The sequence below is a fragment of the Erpetoichthys calabaricus genome, chromosome 12 (genome assembly GCF_900747795.2).
Source record: "Erpetoichthys calabaricus chromosome 12, fErpCal1.3, whole genome shotgun sequence".
NCBI lineage: Eukaryota > Metazoa > Chordata > Cladistia > Polypteriformes > Polypteridae > Erpetoichthys > Erpetoichthys calabaricus.
Window position 1 is genome coordinate 93,659,778 of NC_041405.2, and position 21,167 is coordinate 93,680,944.

Here is a 21,167-nt window from a genome sequence, read left to right on the forward strand (position 1 = left end):
AGTTGCTTATTGTCATGAGTTGCAGAAATAGTTAAGTGATGTGCTTGTTTTGTATACTGTACTGTGTTTTAAAACAATACAGTGCAACTGAATGTAAAAGTATGGTATAGCAGTAGTGCATATTGTGACACTGTAAAGTGTAACTTAAAGCTAAGCATTCGATATTTTGGCAACTTAAACATTTCCTCCAAACTTACATGGACAGAAAATGATCTCAAGGTGCCATGTCCTCAAGTTCTCATGAGAGGGCAATTTTGTAAATTATTTTATAAAAGCATAAGCTGTGAATTTCTTAAATTGTAAAAATAAAGATGTGTTTACCATTATTTTAAATACAAACCCTTTTTTTCTTACATATGTGTGTTTGTACGGTATCATAAAATTAAAAATACAGTTAGGTCCATAAATATTTGGACAGAGACAACTTTTTTCTAATTTTGGTTCTGTACATTACCACAATGAATTTTAAATGAAACAACTCAGATGCAGTTGAAGTGCAGACTTTCAGCTTTAATTCAGTGGGGTGAACACAACGATTGCATAAAAATGTGAGGCAACTAAAGCATTTTTTTAACACAATCCCTTCATTTCAGGGGCTCAAAAGTAATTGGACAAATTAAATAACTGAAAATAAAATGTTCATTTCTAATACTTGGTTGAAAACCCTTTGCTGGCAATGACAGCCTGAAGTCTTGAACTTATGGACATCACCAGATGCTGGGTTTCCTCCTTTTTAATGCTCTGCCAGGCCTTTACTGCAGCGGCTTTCAGTTGCTGTTTGTTTGTGGGCCTTTCTGTCCAAAGTTTAGTCTTCAACAAGTGAAATGCATGCTCAATTGGGTTAAGATCAGGTGACTGACTTGGCCATTCAAGAATTTTCCACTTCTTTGCTTTAATAAACTCCTGGGATGCTTTGGCTGTATGTTTTGGGTCATTGTCCATCTGTATCATGAAACGCCACCCAATCAATTTGATTGCATTTAGCTGGATTTGAGCAGACAGTATGTCTCTGAACACCTCAGAATTCATTCGGCTGCTTCTGTCCTGTATCACATCATCAATAAACACTAGTGTCCCAGTGCCACTGGCAGCCATGCACACCCAAGCCATCACACTGCCTCCACCGTGTTTTACAGATGATGTGGTATGCTTTGGATAATGAGCTGTTCCACGCCTTCTCCATACTTTTTTTCTTGCCATCATTCTGGTAGAGGTTGATCTTGGTTTCATCTGTCCAAAGAATGTTTTTCCAGAACTGTGCTGGCTTTTTTTGATGTTCTTTAGCAAAGTCCAATCTAGCCTTTCTATTCTTGAGGCTTATGAGTGGCTTGCACCTTGCAGTGCACCCTCTCTATTTACTTTCATACAGTCTTCTCTTTATGGTAGACTTGGATATCGATACGCCTACCCCCTGGAGAGTGTTGTTCACTTGGTTGGCTGTTGTGAAGGGGTTTCTCTTCACCATGGAAATGATTCTGCGATCATCCACCACTGTTGTCTTCCATGGACATCCAGGTCTTTTTGCGTTGCTGAGTTCACCAGTGCTTGCTTTCTTTCTCAGGATGTACCAAACTGTAGATTTTGCCACTCGTAATATTGTAGCAATTTCCCGGATGGGTTTTTTCTGTTTTCGCAGCTTAAGGATGGCTACTTTCACCTGCATGGAGAGCTCCTTTGACCGCATGTTGTCTGTTCACAGCAAAATCTTCCACATGCAAGCACCACACCTCAAATCAACTCCAGGCCTTTTATCTGCTTAATTGATAATGACATAACAACGGACTTGCCCACACCTGCCCATGAAATAGCCTTTGAGTCAATTGTCCAATTACTTTTGAGCCCCTGAAAGGAAGGGATTGTGTTAAAAAAATGCTTTAGTTGTCTCATATTTTTATGCAATCGTTTTGTTCATCCCACTGAATTAAAGCTGAAAGTCTGCACTTCAACTGCATCTGAGTTGTTTCGTTTAAAATTCATTGTGGTAATGTACAGAACCAAAACTAGAAAAAAATTGTCTCTGTCCAAATATTTATGGACCTAACTGTATATAAATTGAGGTGCTGTCTGTTACACATCCTATGAAGCATTTGCATGGAGGCACAGTGGTTAGTGGTGCCGTCCTCACAGATCCAGCATCTGCACTCAATTCCCATGCCTGGTTGCTGTCAGTGTAGAGCAGTAGTTCCTAATTTAAGGTGCCATGGCATTTCAGGGGGTGCAATAAATGGGAAGGATCATCGTGATTCACCACAACTGAGTGGGGTGCATTGTCTGACTTTATTCCGGTGCACTCCGTGTCTTGCAGTGTGTCATCACTTGTAGGTCATTTATGAGTTAGAGATGCACAGAATCAAGCGTTGCACATGCAGTTGTCACCTGTGAATGGGCCGCAGAAATGAATGCTCTTGCAGGTTTCTTGCAGCAGGCGGATTTGGAGGTTTGATTGACATTTTTGCCAGGGAGGGTTAAGGGGAACTGAATTGGATGCAACACTCTTATACTTAGCCCATCTCTCCTGCTGGTGGTTTTGGCAGTACTGCACCAATTTTAACTATGTGGCGCATTTGTTTTTGAACAGAAATGCAAGTGTTATTGTAGGACAAAGTTTGTCGACTGTGTTTCATAGCTTAGCAGTGTGACTGCACCCGTGGCCTCATGTGGGTCTGCAGTCCCCCAAACCCCTTGATCATTGATCGTGCATCATTTCCTCACTGTGCTTGATGCTTTGTGGGACAACCCAATCCCTGAATCATCAGTCCAGTGTCTAAGCTTCATGGTGGATACATTTACAAGATTATTGAGATTTATGAAGGTAATTCGCTCAATTTATATTTAAATTTTATGCACTGGGTTAAAAGCTTATTTTTTTAAAAGCTTATTTTATTGAACTCGGTTTGTTTGTACCTTATGTGATTTAATTTGTGATTCAAAAATTGACTTCTTCATCTTCAAATGTGATATTACTGTTGTAGAGGGTGCAAACATAAATCAAACATTTCTAAGGGTGCGGGGCATAGAAAAGTTTGGGAACCACTGATGTGGAGTTTGAACATTCTATCTACATTTGTGCTGGTTTTCCACTCACATTGCCAACGATATGTGTGTTAGAATAATTAGTTAGTCAAAGCTGTTTGGGAATGTGTGTGAGTGAGGGGGGGCCCTGTGATGGACTGATGTCCGGTCTAAGCTGACTTCTTGCTTTCTGCCTGATGCTGCCGTGATATGTTCTGCACCCCTGAATTGAATTAAGCTGGGTGGAAAATGTTATATTATTTATTTTTTACATTTACTTAATAGCATGCTAAAATATCAGAATATAACATTTTCATACCTCCTAATCCAATTCAGGATGTGCAATTGTTTTCATATTTCTATTACTAAGGCACTAGAAACGGAACATTTCAGTCACAGTGAACACTGAATGTTGGTATGTCAGTTCTTTTCTTATCATAATAGTTTTATTTCACCTACTGATGTATTCATTCATTTATTCTTTTCAGTTATTATATATTTCATATTCTATTTCTTATTTCATTGCCCATTTTCACAATAAAGCTCAAGAGAAGTTTCATTATGTGCAATGCATTTGCTGGGATTGACCCGAAAGTACTTGTTACAGTCATGGGTAGACGTGAGCTGTAAATTCAAGTCCAACCTCTTGAAAGAAAATTATTTATTCAATGACCAAAGGGAAAGCTAACAATATAAAATGGTATTTGACTAATGTTTGAAAAATACATGCCACATTCTGAAACCAAAAAGCTCACATCACTCACTATTCCTAATCATATCATACTGTAAATCACACTGTCAATGATATAAAAGTGTTCAATCTGGAAGCATGTTCTGGTGCAACAACAGCATCAGCCCTTCTGTTAATACTAATGTTAGCCTCCTAGGTAACAAAATGCTTCTTTAGGTCAGTCATTTAGGCTGTTTGTGTGTTGGATCCACAGTGAGGTTAATCACCGGGGTCTGATTTCAAGTAAAGAACAAGGCTAATGGTGAATCAAGTCCAAACTCTATTACATACTGCAAGAAGACACTGCACAACATACACAAATATGTTTTATTTAAAAAATTCTGACATCTATCTATCTATCTATCTATCTATCTATCTATCTATCTATCTATCTATCTATCTATCTATCTATCTATCTATCTATCTATCTATCTATCTATCTATCTATCTATCTATTGGTTCACAAGCCCTTTTTATGGATGGACTTGTTCATTGAGCCAGGGTAAGGTGTCTGAACTGCACTAATCTTGCTGAATCATGATGTGCATAATGTATACATCTGGAGACAACCATGAGTGAATTTTGCTTAAAACTGGGTGGGAACAATTGGATGGCTGGCTGAGTGTCACATTTCTAAACCAATCGAACACCTCCTGAAGGTGGCACTCAGAGTAGGGCTGGTGATTTTAAACTGCAAAGAGCAATGATGCTCTCGTTAGCATGGTCCAAAAGTGAGCAAGCTTCTGTTTGCAATGACCATCTACAGTCAAAAAGACTCCTTAAGAAACCCATTAGACGTATAGATGTGTGTCGCTTGTACAGAGAGTACATTGCACTTTTTAAAAATAAACATAACCTGATGCATAAGAAGAATGTTTGTGTAGCAACAGATTATACTTTGGCATTTGATGTCATCACTGGACAAATGATGTTCCACGTGCTGTTTGTGCTCTCTCTTGTTCAGAATTATGACAGTAGTGTAGGAGTTGATGTAAGCTTGAAAGAACTGGCAGCTATGTACATGAAATTATGAACAGCAAAATATGCATCTGAAGTAAACGGTAAATGGTGTGTTAAACTCCAGCAGTAGGACTGAGAGCTGATAATGAAGAGCCGCAGGTGATGCAGATTTTAGTACTCAAAACACCTGAATTAACAAATCTGCCTAACAACACCAGTGGATGCACATCATTCATTTTCTGACTGCACATCATACTGAATATCTAAAGAAATTTAACATTACTGTCTAATTGTAAATGCCAACATGCCATGACACAATAGCTTTAGAGTTTCAACTCTCACTGTATATCCATAGACCACAATGCTTATCAAAACTTTGCTGTTATTATATCATAAAGTGATGCAATTGTTAAAATGACAGAAAGGTATTGTAGCAGACAGAGACACTTCTCAAACGTGTGGAGGTCTACGTGTGTGTGTGTGTCTGTCAGTCTTCACACTCATTACAACAAGATAATTAATCATTACGCTTCAGTTTCCTTGTGCTACAGAGTTCCTGAATGGATAACAGCAATTTTAGCTTTTTGTTTTTTCTCAGTGTCAATTCTTTTGTTCAGTTTTTTATTTGCTCTCTCCCTGTAACCCCGGGGGGCGGTTTGATATGCATGGACTGGAATTGGGGGCAGCTGTTTTAGGGTGTTGCCTTTGAAGCGCAGGATTTCCGCACTGTCCACTACACATTTTTTAACAGGTTGTCCCCAAATGTGAATTCTTGTTTGAGAATCACGTCTGTCCTGTCCTGTGAGACTAGAGCTTCACTAACAAAGAAAGAACAGGCTTGCACAGAACACCACCATTTGAAGGGTTTATCCCTTTCTCTTCAGCCTTACTTTTTGTAATCACACTCATAGCCCAGTCATCTGTATTCAGGACTTTGATATTTAGTAGAACATAATAACCTATAGAGTTGCTTTCAATTGTAACTGGCAGTGAGTACTTTCAGGCTAATGCCTCTTTCACTTTTATAGATTTGTGCTTGAAATATGAATGAGAAGAACTCAATGTCATGAAGTATTTATAGTACAGTAACAGGTTACCTGAAATAAAAAACGTATTATTTTTGTCGAGACCTTTTCTGCAGATAATATAATGATTGGACCTCTAGCTATTTATGAGTTCCCACTTAAATTGAATTTTAAAAGTTATCCATTATCAAACCCAATTAGTCTAGTTGATATGCAAAAGTTAAATGGGAACTCTAACTTGACCTTGTATCAGTGAATACCCCTGGAGTGGGCTGGCACCCTATTTTTTCTCTTTTATACTTAAAAATGTATTAAATAGCTTCAATAATGCTTTTATGGATGAAAACCCTTTGTGATATGTATAATACTCTTACATTTTGAATGCCACTTTCCAAAAATTAGCAGCATAAAAGTGCACTAGTTAGTACCTATGCCTTACACCTACAGAGGTCAGCGCTCAAAATTCAGAGTGGTCCAGTCACTCTTATTCTGGAGGAATTAGGTTCTCCTTTGTTTGTTAACTTTTTTTAACTTTAAGTGATCTAGTTGTCTCCAAAGATGTGAATTTCAGACCAACTGATATCTCAAAACTGGCCTATTACAAGTACGTTACTGTTATGTAATTGTAATTTCATGCCGGTCCTGGGGTTGGATCCCACGATTTATCCACTGCTCCTAAGAAGGTTCTGGCTTCCTCTACCTCTGCAATGGAATAAGGCAGTTTGAAAATTCATGAATAAAATAAAATAAAAAAAGAATTTGCTTAAAATGTAGCAGAAGCAGATTTTCGCTGTATTTTGAATGGACAGAGTTATGTGGTAAGTATGAAGCAGAGAAGTATCAGGTTAAAACAAAACAGCAGCTCTTTATCCAGCCATTGTTATTACTGTGCAGAGGATTGTTTGTATTTTTTATTACTTCTGTTACCATTTTATTTTTAATTTAAGCTAAGAAAACACACAAGAGAAATTTAGGAAATGCCTTACTTAGAAACCTCTGGGATTTGGACAGAGTTTAGTAGGTCAAGAAAAGCAAATCCTTTATACTTATCTGCTGAAGAAAGAGGAAGAGGAAGAATTTAAGGTCATATCTAATACTGTAAATCCAAAAAAACAAATGAGTGTTGTTTATTTCATTTGGTTGAATGTATTTCCATTCTCCATTAATTAAAGTTAACATGCTTTATTGTATTAACTATTTTAATGATTAGCTGCCATGGAGTGCTAGCTTTTACTTTAGAGTAATGAACAGTAGCTTTTTTAAATTTCAATAATTTATTTTAAGTGCTTCCCTTTGTCCTCAGACGGGGTTGGAGATCTGTCAGGCAAAGGAATGTCAACTCTGTAGCTTTGTCTTACATGCTGATTACCTTTCTATGTTGTGGCACATCTTGGAAATCAAAATGTGATGTTGTTTGCTCTGGTAAGAACTCTGACTTTATAGTTATAAGGGAAGGTGCTAAACAAAATCAAAATTGACATCTTTGATCGATGAACATACCATTGAATTTTTATGTGCTTTGTCATAGGCAGATGTCGTGGCCTGTAGCTAAGGTGATCTATAGTTCTGTACTTGTAAAGCGCCATTAGATGGTATTCTATACAAAATGAATATGCAAAAAATACATTCATTTATTTAGTGAGCAGTGCATTAGTTAAGCTGATTTGTGTTTTCTTTTATTTCATACATTCTTGTTATAATGTAAGTGAAGAGTGACAACGTTTTACACGTTGGTCTAACATGAAGGAATGAATTCCACTGTATCTGGTAGACATGACAATGCTAATGCTAAAAGATTAGGTTGACTTCTCTTTCTTTTAATATTACAGAATACAGAGAGAGAAATAAGGATGTCAAAAATGACATTTTGTCCTGGTTCAACTTTAATCCTTCTCTTGTCTTGACTTTATGTACTGCGGATTCAGAAAGTTTTCAGACCTCTTCACATTCTGCACACTTTATTGGGTTGTACATTTAATTTTAAATGGATATATTTTTAGTTTTTGCCCATCAGTCTACACCTAGTAACCCATAATGACAAAGTGAAAACACGTTTTCAGAAAGGTTTGCAAATTTATTAAATCTCTCATTCACATACGTATTCATTCACTTAGTTCCGTATTTGTTAGAAGCCCCTTTGACTGCAATTACAGCTTAAGTCTTATTGAGTTAGAATCTACAAGCTTCACATACCTGGGTTTGGGCAGTTTATCCCATCATTCCTGGCAGATCCTCTCATGCTTCGTTAGGAAGTGTATATTAACTGCCACCTTCAGGTCTGTCCACAGGCGGTCTATTGTGTTTGGCTAAGCCACTCAATGACAATCACAGACTTCTCTTAAAGCCACTCCAGCATTGTCTGCCTTGCATGCTTCAGGTCACTGTCATGCTGAAAGATGAACCAGCACCTCAGACTGAGGTCATCAGTAATCTGGAGCAGGTTTTCTTGAAGAACATCTGTTTATTTGGCTACATTCATCCATTCCTCAATGTTGGGGATGGTATTAGGCAGGTGATGAACACACATAGTGATTGAAGTTCTGCCCAAAGAGTATTTTTCGTCATGCTCTCTGAGTCCTTTAAATTCCATGTAGCAGTTACAAGGGGGAGAAAGCCACTTTATCATAAACAACTGATTGATGGAGGGCTGCTCAGATGGTCTTCCTTCCAATACTTTCACTCATCTCAGCAGAGGACCTCTGAATTTCTGACCAAGGTCCTTCTTGCCCAGTTACTCAGTTTGACTGGATCACCAACTCTAGAAAGAGTCCTGGTGCTTCCAAAGTTCTTGCATTTCACAATTGTTGAGTCCACACTCAAGGGTTTAGAAACAGTTTTATTCCCTTGCCTTGACTGATACCTCACCAAAGTTTTATCAAGGAGGTCTATGGAAAGCTGTTTGAACTTCCTGGCTTGGTTTTTGTCCTGGCATGAATGTTAATTGTGGGACCTTATAAACTTGGGTGTGCACCTTTCTATGGTATGTCCATTAAATTCAGTTTGCCACAGGTGGACTCCAGTCAAGTTCTAAACACATCTCAAGGCTGCTTAAAGCAAACAGGTTAATGCTGACCACAGTTTGGAGTGCCACAACAAAGGGTCAGAATACTTACATAAATGAAAGATTTCAGTTTTTGAGTTTTAACAAATTTTCGAATCTTTCTGAAAACATGTTTTCACTCATTATGGGATAGCGAGTGTACCTTTGATGGGAAAAAAATGGCAAATATGCAGTATCCATCCACTTTAATAAAAGGACAATTGTCTGTGTGCATGCCTGTGTATCTCTGTGTCTGTCCAGCTGCCATGTCTCTGTTATATGCTGTTTGGTATGGAATTTGTAAAAGCAGTTTGTAACCAACAGGGGGCACCACTAGGCCCCAAACCTCAGACACAGTAATGCCCAACACACTTTTAGGTTTAAATAAAAGACATTTATTAAACCACAGCACCATATCAAATAATCACCCTTTCAAATATCAATCACAGTACCAATAAATCAACCAGTTCCTTCCTCCTCCTATCTTCACATTTTTTTGCCCACTGCCTCCTGACTCTGACTCCCCAATGTGAGGTGGCAGGCTCCTTTTCAGGCCTGACCTTGGATTGCTTCCAGTGACACAACATAGCTTCCGCAAATCCAGGCATTATTTTATTGTAGCTAGGCACAAAGTTGTTTCTTTGTCCAGTCGGCCAACTCACCTATCCTTCTGTTTTGGCCTTCTGTCCGGGTAAGAAACCATCCTCCTTCCTGGCCATGATATCTGTTCTCCTTCTACAAACTCTGATGTTTCTGATGCACCATCTGTTGGAATGAAAAATGTAGTACATTGTATTACTACATACAATTACTACATTATAAAGAAGGGGAAGGGGCCTGAGTTGCCTCGAAAGCTTGCATATTGTAATCTTTTTAGTTAGCCGATAAAAGGTGTCATTTTCTTGACTTTTTACTATAACCAAAATGGCTAACATGGTACAATACCCTATTACTACATACATACATTAAAAATACATTCCAATAGATAGTACACTGTAAACATTATTGCTGAATATGCTGAGGTCTGTATTGATTACTTAGATTTCTACCTGTCTTGGAGAGGTAACACAGCTAGTTTAAAATTACATCTGTATCACAATAAAGTGTGCAGAAAGTGAAAGGGTCTCAGTACTTTCTGAATCTACTGTATGGCCACCCTGCCATTCTACCAGGCAGCCACTGTTCTCTTCATTACTATTTGAATCTCCCAAAACACTGGGACTGTCATCAGAGGTAATACCTAAATATGAATTGAGCCTTCTGGTTAAATATCCTGCATCCCAGGTGCACAGACAGTACATTAAAATGGTCAAGCACTTAGAACTGTCTCTGAGTTGCCTGCCAACATAACAAAATCAAAGGCTGACATTAATTGTGAGGCCGTTGAATTGTCTTTGACATTAGCTTTGTTAAATGTGCAGCACTTCTGTAAGTTAGGGATGGGATTTGCTCTTAAAATTGACTTAAGCAAGCATAATGGTAATAAATGGAGTGGAATTTATTAGATAATGCATTTACTAATTTGAAAAATGTTATCAAAGAGTAAGCTTTTTTTCTAACAAAGATAAATTAATCAAGATATTCTTGATTAATTAGTTTACAGTGAATAGCATATTAAATTATTCTAGATTTTACCATGTACTTGTTTACTTGTTTTACCACCTTTGATCTGATTTATATATTACCTTGCTAACCTTTAATTGTAATGTTACTATAAAGTACACTGTTCTATTTGTTGTATGTTGGTTTTGCTTTTGTAGATTTTTGTGGCCCTCCAATAACAAGCCTGGGTAGGAAAGGTCCACAACAGGGAAAACTGTACTGGTGTCCTGGAATAGGAATAGCCATTTATGAGAACTGCAGATCGGAGGCAGAATGTCTTATCTGATCACCAGGAAGCAGGAACAGATGTTTAGAGTGACTGATGACTGTGGAAGGACTCTGACCTTGACACAGAGGAAACCCCTTAAATGGAGAATAAAGCTCTTATTTTATTTGATATATTTCTGATTTTGTTTGTCTTAGGTGTTATAGACTAGATTTGTTTTTTTCTGCTGTATAAAAGAAAATATAAAGTCATAGTCTATGTTTTTAAAATTACACGTATAAACTACATTTGTTTGTGAAGTGGCATGCTGGTGTGGCCATTAATGCTGCTGCTCCTGGATTTGATTCCTGGTCTGTGTCTTTGTAGAGTTTGCATGTTCTCACTTTTTTCCCATTGATTTTTTCCTCCCATATTCCTTAGATGTGCATGTTAGTTTGAGTATTAACTCAGAACTGGTCTGATATGCATGAATGTGCCCTTCAATAGACAGGCACTCCATCCATAACTGGCTCGTATCTTGAGCCCAGTATTGTGTAAACTGGCTGCTGCTGCCAACAACCCTGAAACTGAATGAAATGAGTTCAGTAGAGAGAGAAACAGAAATAGAAACTGAAATTGAATTATAAGCCATGATCAGCTAACAAATACAATACAACATATTTTTTGTATGGCGCTCTTCACTGACTGCAAACGTAGAACACTGTGAACAATCCTCAATTAAAATCCTCAGTCTTCTTCTTCTTTCGGCTGCTCCCATTAGGGGTTGCCACAGCAGATCATCTTGTTTCGTATTTTAAAGTATAGATTATACTAATGGCTAAATACAAAACCTGTGCACATATAAATACAAATTTGTTAACAAACACAGAGAACAAGGTAGAAACTGATTTAAAAATAAGCGGAAGCCAACAATTTCTGCCCATCAATTAACTGATGAATCATGGCCAGTTGCTAATTGAGGAGATTAAACTTGTAAAAGAGAATGTAAAAAATACTGGGTTTACTATAGTGGAGTCTGTGCTGGCCATCCAATTTGATGAGAGAATTTTTCCATCTGATGATTCCAAGCCTCCTTTCACCGAGATGACTTTTCCATATGCAAGACAACAGTGGTGGCAGTAGAGCAGTGGCACCAAGTGCCACATCCAGATATTGTGAAGAGAAACAGGTTAGAGGAGGGTTAGTAATGGTTTAAAATATTGTGATACTTATATGTCTGTACAAATAACTAACAAACAGAAATGTAGCATGTACAGCTAAAAGCAGCTCTACTCAGGGTGTGCTAAACTGAAGTAGTGAGTCTTCAGCCAGGATTTAAAAGTTGAGACTGAAGGGGCACCTCTTGCATTAGTAGGCAGATCATTCCACAGATTTAGGGCCCTGTAAATAAAAGCTCAACCTCCCACTTTTATTTTATTAATCCTTGAAATCTTTAGTAGGCCGGCATCTTGAAATCTCAATGTGCGCTCAGGTTTGTCGGTAATGATAAGTTCAGATAAATAAGCAGGGACTAAATTTATAAGTTCACTAGCAGTCCCCCATAGTGAAACAGGACAAACTTTGATAATAATTAAAAAAAATGTAATTCTGGCCAAACGCTGGCACTGTATCTGAACACGTTCAGCTCTAACGGGAGAGCGTCCCCCAAGTGAGGAGAAAAGTACATGGCCGTGATATCTCTGGCAATCAGCAGTTACCATCTAAAATACATTTAGCTCTGATCTGTCTCTCTCAAAAACGTCAAACTTTACTCCTTAACAATCTGTAGATGATAATGTCTGTTGAACAAACAGGTATCACTCGCTAAGTGGAGGTAAGGTACACTCTAACATGTGGCGAGAGGTAGACCAACTCAAATGGAGGCTGGTGCGTGAGTGACGAGGTCTCCGCTCCCCCAGCCTCGGCCTGCAGCTTCTCTCTCGGATTCACGCAAATAAATCGGTACCACAAGCAAACTATGATAGTTAGCGCAATGAGAGAAGTTGCGAAATCAACTGGAATGTTTAAGGAAAATATAGAAAAAAACTCGATTTAAATCCGTTAAGTAGTTCTCTCGCGATAAACAGACAGACAGACATACATACAGACAGAGAGACGTTGGACTTAAGTCAGCCCTAATTTCACCTAGGAGCCAGTGCAAGGACTTGAGAACTGGAGTTATGTGTTTGTGTATTAATTCCTGAAGCGCCTGAAGCAGCATTTTGAATTAATTGAAAGCTGCCTAAAGAACAATTTGAACAGCAGGTGAAACAATGCATTGTAGTAACCAATTCCACTAGAAATAAATGCATAATTTCTAAGTATCTTGCATATTTAGAAAATCTTTTAATCTTCCAACATTTTTACAATGGAAAAAATGTGTTTTTGATAGTTTTGTAATATATGTTTTAAATGACATGCTGATGTAAAAATAACACCTAAATTGTGTGCTAATTCAATAAAACTAATTGTGATTCCAACAGATTTAAAGAGTGACAAGATATTGTCGTGGTCAGCATCATCCCCAGCCCTGTAGTTAGCATTTTTGTTTTTTCTGTAATTCAAACACAGATAGTTCTCATCTATCCACCTCTTTAACTCACTGACACAATTAATTAAGGTCAGCATTGGAGAAATGTCATTTGGTCTAAAAGGAAGGTATAGTTGGGTGTCAATACAATTTTAACTTTACATGTGTAAAAAACAAATTGATGTACAAGACAACATTATTATTATGTACTGTACTTTTCAGAAAATTCAAAGTAAAAAAGAAATACATTTGTGGACCAATTTTTATTTAGAGAAGACAAAGTTGATTCTCCCCCATGTCACTGCAAGTTTTCTCAAGCTCTGCATGTTCCTCTCCAGTGTTGGGCAACAGTGATGTATAAATACTTTGTTACTATACATGAGTATGTTTTAAGAGAATTTCTACTTTGCTTGAGTATCAAATTTTCTTTTTTTTTTTATTTTATTGATTTTATTAAAATCAAATAACATTCCATAAAAAATTGGTTATGCAAAAATAGGTTTGAAACAAATCAACTCCCACCCCTGAGAAAGAGAGCTAGGCCAGCAGAGTAAAATTTTAAGCTAGTAAAAAAAGAGAAAAAAAGAAGGGAGAGAATCTACTTCCTCAATTTAAATGCTTATTCTGAAATGTTATTGATTAGATCCTGCCAGGTTTTGAAAAAGTTTTGTACAGAACCTCTAAGTGAGAATTTGATTTTTTCCAGTTTCAAATAGTATATAACATCAGTTACCTACTACTGACTTAAAATAGTTAGAATAAGAATAATAATAATAGAATAAGTCTATGTGCCAATAGTGTAGTAAAGGCAATCACAGTTTGTTTGTCCTTCTCTGGAAGAACACCAAACACGGCTGTTAATGGGTTAGGAGGGATTGTGACTCCAAGGCTGTCTGAAAGGCACTTAAAGATTTTGATCCAGAATGATGTTAATTTGGTGCAGGCCCAAAACATGTGAGGCTGGAACTTGATTGCAGTGTTCACAGGTTGGATCTTGCCCTTGGAAACATTTTGGACAATTTTAAGAGAGGGAGATGTGCTCAATATATAATTTTGAGTTGAATAATTCTATGCTTTGCACATTTGGAGCTTGAGTGAATTCTGTGCATTGCTACTTTCCACTCCTTTTCCGAGATTTTGAGTGAGAGATCCTTTTCCCATTGTACTCTTGGATCTTTGAAAGGAAAGGACTGTAAAATGGTTTTATATATTACGGAAATGCTGTCTGAATCCTCAAGACTGATCAATATTTTTTCCGGCATAGAGGGAGGTGGAAGGTGAGGAAAACTGGACATGTTCTGTTTAACAAAGTTTCTAATTTGAAGATAGTGAAAGAAATGTGTTGCTCGAAAGTTAAATTTGGAGTGTAATTGTTCGTAGCATGCAAAGATGTTGTCTATGTACAGATCTCTTAAGTGATTTAATCCCAAATGTTTTCCAGACATTAAAAACTGTGCACGTTTGAGAGGATGGGAAAAGCTGGTCTTCGTGCAGAGGTGCCACAGATAAAAGCTTTTTCTAACAGAAATTTTCTATCAACTTTTACTTCATTACTTTTTCAAATGCATGTGGCTACCTTTACTCCACTATATATTGCTGGACACATTTGTTATTGCAATATTAAACCAGACAACAAAACAAGTGTACTTGTGTGTTCACATGCTGGGCTTCACTTACCTTGTCACGTGTGTCACTTACATGTCTTGTCTTGGGTGTCACAACTCCAGAGAAGATCATGAACTAGTTGGAAAAGCCCAGGAAAAAAAGCACATTCCTTTGAATGTGAAACTAGAAATGATAAAGTTTAGGTAAAGCTGTTTATTAAATTTTTTTTGAGTTTATTTTAAAGACCTATATTATGATTCAACTAATTGTGGCAATTTTCAAGTAGTTTGATGTTATTTGAACAAAAATAGAGGTCATTTTTGAGGACTGGGAACCTTGCAACTCACATGCAAAGAGAAGATAGACAAACAAGAAACAAGAATTATTTGAAGTTTGTAAGAACTTTTTTTTTTACTATACTGTATATAAAACAGCGATGGCAAGTGGGTGCAATGGTAGCATTGCTACCTTGCAACAAGGAGATGGGGGTTCAAGTCCAGGCTGCTTCCTGCATGGAGTTTGCATGTTCTCCCCATATTCATGTGTGTTTCCTCCGGGTGCTCTGGTTTCCACCCGCAGTCCAAAGGTATGCATATGACGTTGATTCGTGATGCTGAATTGCCCCTGAAATGTGTGTATTCACCCTGCAATGGGCTGGCACAATGTCCAGGGCTCGTTCCTGCCTTTTGTCAAATGCTAGGCTCCATCTTCTCTGCGACCCTGCTCTGGATAAGAAGTTTTTGAAAATGGATGGGAAAAAGGGGAGAGATCCTACTTTTCCTTGTACACTTTAAAACTTATACTTCAGTAACTTGCTCATAAGCAAATGTTACTTTTACTTGAGTAACTTTTCAGAAAGTTATCTAAACTCAAGTATGGCTTTTGCATACTTTATATACTGTAACACTGCTCTTGACAAGTCACAAAGATTTGGTACACGGGTGGCTCTGAACTGGGCCAGCAGGTATTTCTTGGATAGACTCCGGCTCCTCATGACTCCATGGTGGCAAAAGAAGTTTAAGACGAATTTATGGAATGATAGATCATCATTTATCAAATAATGTGGGGCCCTGTATGTAGATCTCAATTCTGATAACAATTCTGGTTTGCACACTGGGACATATTTTGTGTGAATGAGCTCAGGTGAGATATCGTCAGAACTTCCATGTAAACTTTCTTTTGTTGATATAATAAGGCTATCCATCCATTGATACAAGGGTTTGTAGTGCTGTTGTTCATTGTTCAAAGCATTGCATTTTTGGAAGTTGATCATTTATGTTGGCAATAACAATTCTCTATGAGATCACTAAATTATTAACAAGATTACCCTTTACTCTCATTTTATTTGTATTTATTTGCATAAGGTTGCACAGTTTGCTACAATATGAATTGACACTCTGTACCCAAAAAAACAGTTGCACCCAGTAGTAATGGTCCACATTAATACTTGACAGACAAAACAGGTGTGATATGAGCACAAAATTACAAGTTGGTCCAGAATGGGGCTACACATTGGATTTGTTAGTATCAGATATAATCAAATGGACAATCTAAGTGAATATGCATCATGGTGTCGTGCAGCATATCCAATTCAGAAATGTTATTAAGGGGTGGTATTAGTTACAGTCCCAGAATGATTTACACGTGCAGTGGTGGAGATTGGACTGGACAGCAAAGGTGCTGATTATACATATAAATTCCATAGAGCTATAAACCATGCATTGAAAAGGGTTGCCAGGAAAAGCACACCACCATGACAGCAAAAGACAAATGTAGAAAGACAAATGTAGATGCAATAGGAACTCTCCATTGCTGAGAGAGAGAGAAAGCCAACCTAGCAGAAAGGAGAAATTCCTACAAGTGTCTGTGTGGAAACATAGGGGTCATTAGGTGGCACTACACCCTGTATGCCTACTGGTAACCCCAACTGGCATTAAACAAAGGCACCAGGTTATTTAAGAAGGAGCTGAAGGATAGATGGAAGATTGCAGTGTTCCTTATGGACACTTTAGGTTAGATGACCTCACATATGCTAGGGTAAATACAAAATTTTGCACATCTGCCTGGCTGCCAGAGGACAAATGGTCTGAACTAGGACTATAAGGGACCATACTGTCCCTTTAACAGAATAGTCAGCATGGGTGCTGCACAGGAGACCTCACTCTTTTATAGGCACAGCGAGGGACTGAGATGCCATTGGCCACTAGTTGGAGTTCTGACCTGTTGTCTCAAGTAGTTCCACTGTGGATCTCTAAATGATTCAGATGTTACTTGGAAATGACAATGGGAAAGAGTTTAAAGAAGCTTCGTGGCCAAAATCAATACTTGGGTCAGGAGTCAGGAGCTTAGTGAAATGTTAACTGCTAGGATGATGAGAAGTCAATGTCAAAATAGAGATCCAAAGAGAGAGAGAAAGTGAGATGGTAGGTGAGAAGATGAGTGGCTTTAAGTGCTAGGTAGATGGGCAAATAGGTGAGTCATACCACCAATCAGTCAGGAGTTTGATTTGTATACTTCAGCCCAAAGTAGTAGTAGAAGTAATGTGCTTATGCTTGTCACTTAAAGTTCATTCCATCCAAACGGCTGAACAGACATTCCTGCAAAGGTTTGCTGGGCTCACTCTCTGTGACAAGTTGAGGGACTCAACAATATGTGAGGCCCACAGGTTAAAAATAATGCTTCTCCAGCTAGAGAAATATGCAGACACAACAAAAACTGCAAGGATTATATTGGTTGGCTGGCCTGGGAACACCTGGAAATTCCTGGAGACTCATGGTATAAAAAGTCTGCTTGATGTGTACAATTTATTGTGTTACTAGTGTGCTCATCAGGACAAACAGGTGCAGTGCGAAGACTAGAACTGTGATGACAGTGCAACATACTTGTTATTGTTTATGTGTGGCATTGTCATTAGGGTGCAATTGAGGTTAGTAACCAACAATTTTAACACCTATCGTATAGCCTTATGCAATAGCTTATTAACAACTGAATCAAAAGTCACATCTTTGTTTGTCTGATATGACATATTCTGATCACTCAAATTAATGTCACAAGTAACTATGAATGTCATGGACTTCACATATGCTGTGCCAATTCTTTTCCGGAGTGTAGTTTATTCTTGTAGTACAGTATCTATGCTGAAGAGAGTATATATTTCAATTTTAATTCAACATATGTGTTTAATGAAAAGGAAAAATGAGGTGAGGATGTTGGTGATATTATTATGACACATCAGGCCTCCCACTGTTTGTTAGGTCTGTCATCTTCACAGCATCGTATTTATTAGATAATCTTTAATTATTGTTAGGAAATGCTGTAAATTACATAAAATCAGAGATACCTCCATTAACTGATAGATGCTGATAATAAGTGGCAAGTTTGACTTTTGATAGTAACACCCATTTTTAATTATGAATGCAGCTTTGTAATTATTGCTGTCCTCACATGCACTGTCCTGTTACACTGCAGCCTCATACATTACATACATTATTATTTTTCATTTCAAATGAAAACGTTTGATGTACACTGACCAGTTCTCCCTGTTTTGGGTCAGCATTCCAGCAGCTAATGGTGTGCACCAGCACCTCCCACTCCACTCTGAACTTTAAGGAGAACAACCACAACATTTTCTATTATTCCATCAGATAATAGATTACCCCAGCAAGCTTGAAATTCCAAGGGGAACAACCACAGTCGATTAAGATGTTGTTTGAAATTTGTAATACGTTGGTAGGACAACCAAGAAGCTGACAAAACCAGAGAGTACCTGCACTAATGAAGATAAAAAAAAAATGAAGGCAATTTGAAAATTGCATGGTAACCCCAACAGGTAGAAGATGATGCCATACAACACGTTTGTCTCACAGAGTGCAGTGTTCTGCTGTCAGTCTAGTTGAAGCCAAGGTCAAATGAACATTGATGCTCCACTGCAGGATTGCACCACTGTTGAACAATGTGCCACAGTGACATTTGTTTGGGCAGAGGGGGAGAAACCTGCTGACACTCACCAAAGGATGTTGGCTTGTGCAGATCAGTAAACTGTTTGGGTACCCATCTTATGAAAACTTTATGGTACCCCAAGTTATCATGCACTATGGCATGTGCAGATGCATAAACTGACCTTTAATGGTCCATTGGTCTTCTCTGATAAAGGCATTGTCGATATCATTCAGTCAATATTGGCTTGTGGGCATGATGTTGATGGTCAACCAGATGGAGTTTTATCAGGTACACTTGTTTTTTCAACTTTAAAACTTTCTACCTATTCATAAACTTTTCCTTGAGTCATACTATTTTCACTTCGAAATTGAGCAAACATCCTTCAGTGAATTTCAGCAGGTTTCACTCCCCCCTGCCCAAAGAACTCTCACTATGGCAGCAGATTGTCCACATTCATGTGACCTTAGCTTCAACTAGACTAACAGCAGAGGATTGCATTGTGCGTATTTGAACCACCTACAGGCCATTGCAAACACGTTGTATTGCGTCAGCTTCTATTTGTTGCAATTACCACATAATTTTCAAATTGCCAATACTTGTTAATGTACCCTCATATTTGTTTTCACTTCAGGACACTGACTTTACCATTTTGCTGCCCTGCTATTAGACCTATTGTTTCATTAAGTGATTCTCAGATTTGACTCTTAATAACAGACTTTCATTCCCAGCAATTACTGATTACCATTTCTATAATTAATACATATTTTGATGTTTAGGCTAAAACTTTATGATCTCTATAAACATTTAAAGCAGGGGTCCTCAATCACGGTCCTGGAGGGCCACAGTGGCTGCAGGTTTTTGCTCCAACCCAGTTGCTTAATAAGAAGCACTTATTACTCAAGTAACACTTCTGCTTCCCTTTAGTTGTCTCTCTCATTAAGATTTTGAACCTTTATTGCTTATATTTTTTATTCTTGGTTTTTAATTGCTCCTAATTAGCAATAACATTCATCCATCCAGTTTCCAACCTGCTGAATCCAAACACACGGTCACGGGGAGAACATGCAAACTCCACGCAGGGAGGACCCGGGAAGCGAACCTGGGTCTCCTAACTGCAAGGCAGCAGCGCTACCACTGCGCCACCATGCTGCCCTAGCAATAACATGCAAATGACAAAAGAGACCATTATTTCTCCATTTAGCTTGTTTCCATTTACACATGTGTGGATTTATCGTGTACTATTTGGTTTAATTAAATACTTGGAAGGAAAGTAAAGAGAAAAAAGTGAAGGACTGAGAATTACACATCCATTTTAGCCTTCAAATCATTTGGGTGATATCCTTAGAAAAGGGATGAAAATCTGTGATATGAGAATGGCCTGACATAGCAGAGTTAAAGCACTAACAGGCCATGAAATTAAATTATTGGCAATAATTGCTTTCTAATTAAGCAACTGGGTTAGAACAAAAAGCGACAGCCACTGCAGCCCTCCAGGACTGTGATTGAGGACTCTTGATTTAAAGTATATTGAAAATGGAAAAATAGTTTATTAGCTGTCTTGATAATTATATTTAATGTGTTAACATTTATCATGGCACCAGAGATATACTGCATAGTTCGACATGAACATGCAATTAGAAATTTTACAGCACTCTGTACATGTAACAATACCACTACTACATTTTTTGTGTCAATCTATAAATAATTATAGATTATTTTCTTATCTGATACAATGGAATTATTTTTCTTGGTAATGTTTGTTAAGACATTTCTTAAGTATTTATTAGGAATTGTTTTGAATTTTAAATTGTTGCAAGTGGAAATAAAGTTGAAGTCACTGCTTGTGTACATTGTCATATGGACCTGTTGTTACTCTTTATTCATTGCTGCTCTTTCTAGTAAAAGAGAAAGAGTAACAGAGGAAATTGCAAAAGATATTCCAAACTTTTCAAGCATTAAATCTTTGTACATTACTTTCACAAAGTGCATCACCAGCTTTTTGTGAATGGTGAACAGGTTCACAAAAATAGCAATTACGTTCAGTTAAAGGCAAGGGTAAGTCACTGAATATTGAGCTAATTGAAATTAAACTTCTGTCGACTCTGAATAATTCACCAATGGCATCCATTTTTGTTTGGTTTGGGTGAGTCGAAACCTTTCCTGGGCACTATAGGTACAAGTCAGTATGCTAGTGTGTCACAGAGCAAACTCCCACTCTCACCCATATTCACTTTTGTCAGATTCCTCTAGAGCTGATAGTTAACAAGCCTGCACTCCACATTTCATCATTTAATCAGTATTTTATGTTAAACTCTCTGAATGAACATTTACCAAAAGCATGACCATTTTAACAGTAATATTAAATAATAATTTGACAAAACTGTGAGATATTTATGCTTCCTCAAATGTTATTCTTCATCTGATTTTATTTAATATTCCGTATCCCATTACTCTGTGAGATTTTAACAAGTGAAATCAAAATAAACCTTGAGAAGAACGCGTGCATAATAAGCCTGTTA

The 21,167-nt window shown here is 37.6% G+C and overlaps 1 protein-coding gene across 1 annotated transcript in view; it reads left to right on the forward strand.

Moving 5' to 3' along the window:
* The window catches only part of drp2 (dystrophin related protein 2), a 481,386-nt gene that overhangs the window by 354,766 nt on the left and 105,453 nt on the right, over nt 1–21,167 (forward strand). The gene's annotated exons all lie outside the window — the stretch shown is intronic.